Source organism: Camelina sativa, chromosome 4 (genome assembly GCF_000633955.1).
Source record: "Camelina sativa cultivar DH55 chromosome 4, Cs, whole genome shotgun sequence".
Taxonomy (NCBI): domain Eukaryota; kingdom Viridiplantae; phylum Streptophyta; class Magnoliopsida; order Brassicales; family Brassicaceae; genus Camelina; species Camelina sativa.
In genome coordinates, this window is record NC_025688.1 from 9,493,691 (window position 1) to 9,497,192 (window position 3,502).

A 3,502-nucleotide genomic window follows, 5' to 3' on the forward strand; every position below is an offset into this window, starting at 1 on the left:
TGTTCCAATAGATGACTCAATGCCTGAGGAACAACTTCTGGTCGCCCAGGTTTGTGAGCAGATGCATGACACCGGGGTTGAGAACCTAAAAATCAACTGTATGGCGATCACTTCGGATACTGCGCCATGGTATGCTGACTTCGTGAATTACAAAGTCTGTGGAGAAGTTCCTGATGACATGCATCCTTACAGGAAGAAGAAGTTTTTCAGAGAAGTAAACCACTACTTCAGGGATGAACCCTATATGTACAAGAGAGGTTCTGACGGTCTGCTCAGGAGGTGCATAGCAGAAGGGGAAGTGCAGGGAGTGCTTGAGCACTATCACGGCTCAACCTATGGAGGTCACTTCGCCACGTTCAAGACAGCTCAGAAGATTCTTCAAGCAGGTCTCTGGTGGCCAACCTTGTTCAAAGACGCTCACAGTTTCATCACCAGGTGTGATGCTTGTCAAAGAATGGGCAACATCACAAGGAGGAACGAGATACCCCAGAACCCGATCCTGGAAGTAGAGATATTTGACGTTTGGGGGATAGACTTCATGGGACCTTTCAACCCGCCATCAAATGGCAATGTCTATATTCTGGTGGCAGTTGATTATGTTTCTAAGTGGGTCGAAGCCATTGCCAGTCCTACCAATGATCACAAGGTTGTTCTGAAGTTGTTCAAAAGTATAATTTTTCCAAGCTATGGGATACCTAGAGCAGTGATCAGCGATGGCAGAACTCATTTCATCAACAAAGTGTTTGAGAGTATGCTAAGAAAGTATGGGGTCAAGCACAAGGTATCTACTGCGTATCACCCTTAGACCAGCGGACAGGTTGAAGTCTCAAATAAGCAGATCAAAGGTATTTTGTCAAGGATTGTCGGGGTTTCGAAAAAACATTGGTCTGTCAAGTTGGACGAGACTCTCTGGGCATACAGAACAGCGTTCAAGACGCCAATAGGCAGAACACCGTTTCAGTTGGTATATGGTAAAGCATGTCATCTCCCTGTGGAGGTTGAGTACAAGGCACTTTGGGCAATCAAGCTGCTGAACTTGGATATTGACACAGCTCAGGCTAAGAGAACTCTTGACATCCATGAGTTGGAAGAAATAAGACTTGATGCTTATGAGAGTTCCAAGATTTACAAGGAGAGGACAAAGAATTTTCATGACAAGAAGATTATTGTCAAGGAGCTCAAAGCTGGAGATCAGGTTTTGCTGTTCAATTCCAGACTTAAGTTATTTCCTGGAAAGCTTAAGTCTAGGTGGTCTGGACCTTTTACAGTCAAAGACGTTCTGCCATTTGGAGCTATCACTCTTCTGAACAAGGATGGCAGCGAATTCACTGTAAACGGCCAAAGAGTAAAAAAATATTTAGCTGATCAAGTCCGTCCAGAGGGGTCTTCTGTGCTCCTTTATGAACCTCCAAAAGCCTAAAACGCTGAAAAGTCAAGCTAGGGACTTTAAACAAGCTCACTTGGGAGGAAGTCCCAAAGGTATCACTGTAAATATTTTTTTTTTTAGGATCCTTGTGTTTTTAATTTTTGTTTTTGATTTTCTTGTGTTCAGGAATCTACAGAAGGGAGTTTAAGCAACATATATAAAAAAAGGGGCAGTCAAACTAGTGAGATCAGGGGTCAAACCGAGTATGATAGTGCTACAGAAGCGAAATCAACAAAAAGAGGGAAATCTACAGAAGGAAACAGAAGGCAATATAAGGAGGGAATCTTAATTATTGGTTTTGTCACCCTTCCCCTCTATCCCACGTGCCCATCACTTCAATTTACCTCACCCCTTGTTTCCCCCCACCAGACATATCATCTTTATGTCTCACCACCTCACATCACTCCACCATCACTCTCTTTTTCTCTCCACTTGCACGACATATCAACTCCATCACCTCACCATAATTCATCTTTCTCACCCATCTATTTAACCCTTCTCCCGTTTACTCTCAACCCACCAACCACAACAAACAACCATCAAACCCTACTCAATTATTCACTCACTCACTCTCTCTTTTCTCTCTTGCTTGACGTCGACGAAGGTAATTATCACCTTGCTGCTCAACTTAACCAACGATCGAAGCAACCGGATCCGCCGTTCACTCCACCAACATCGACGACGAGATTGCCTTCCACCCCGCTCTGCCGCTCGAACCGCTGACCATCGACTCGACCAACGGTACTGCTTGCCGTTATCACCACTCGATCCGCCCTCTACGCGCTCTGACTCGATCGACAACGACGAACGTCTCTCGTACTGCTTGACTCGATCTACCGCTGTTGTTATTCACACGTCTTCACGCCAACCACTCGAGTCACCGTCGAAGCTTCGAATCCCGAAATCTCCCTCGCTCGAGTCACCGAACCGTGTCGCTCGAGAGTTGCGCCATCACTACTTCACTCGATTGGCTTTTCTCGCTCCGTCGTCACCGCTCGTTCCACTCGATACACTGAAGGCACCACCGTCGACTCGATCCAAGACCCCCGTCGACTCGATCCAAGACCCACGTCGACTCGAACCAGCTTCACCCACATCCGATCGAGTCACGCCATCGCCGGACTCACCTCGCTCGAGTCACGCCATCGAAGCACCGTCCACTCGATCCAGCTCGTTTGATTCACCGACGTGAACCATACTTGTCGTTGCCGTTTGATACACTCCTGTCTTAGCATTCTAACAATCAAGTTTGTTAATTGCTCTTATTATTCGCTCACTAACGTATTAACGTTTAGCTTTGAGTTTACATGTTTCAGCGAAACAGAAAAAGTACTGAGTTTATACACGAGATGCGAGAGGCATATGGTTGTGTCGCCGGAGAACGTTCATCCCCCGAATCCATGGCGAAGCGTTTCATGAAAATGAAGAACATGGTTGACGAGGTTGTTGGGGGTTCAGAACAACCAGCGGGTTCGAGCAGACCAGACAAACCGCTCTCCAAGAGCAAGAGTCGCGGGAAGAGACCGGCACGAGCTTCCCTCTCGGGAGACCAAGGCAGTGATTACGAACTGGAAGAACCTGCGTTGCGTCCAGCACAAGAGCCAAGGAAATCTGTACGACGGCGACAATATGAGACGAAGCTGACTCCCAAAGAGTACTACGAGCTGTTCCAACAGTGCGAGTTCAGTGGAACCAGATATCCACATCCTGAGACGATGGAGCTGCTAGGGATTGGGGAGGATGTTCAGTACTTGTTTCGGCGATGTCATCTGGAGAGAGTTATGAACACCCCCAAGAATGGATACAAAGAGGAGACAATTCAGTTCCTTTCCACCTTGGAGATGCACTGGTACGCGGATGAGCCAGGCATGATGTCTGATGGAGGATTGGGCTACATTACCTTCCGCGTTCATGGCCAGTTCTGCAATCTTACATTCCGAGCCATCGAAGAGATATTCGGTTTTCCCAGCGGAACAGGAACCACGCCGCAGTTTGACAGGAACGAGATAACTGCTCTCTGGGCAACGATCGGCAGCTACGCACTTTGGACTGGGGTTTGAGGAATGGACGATTGCT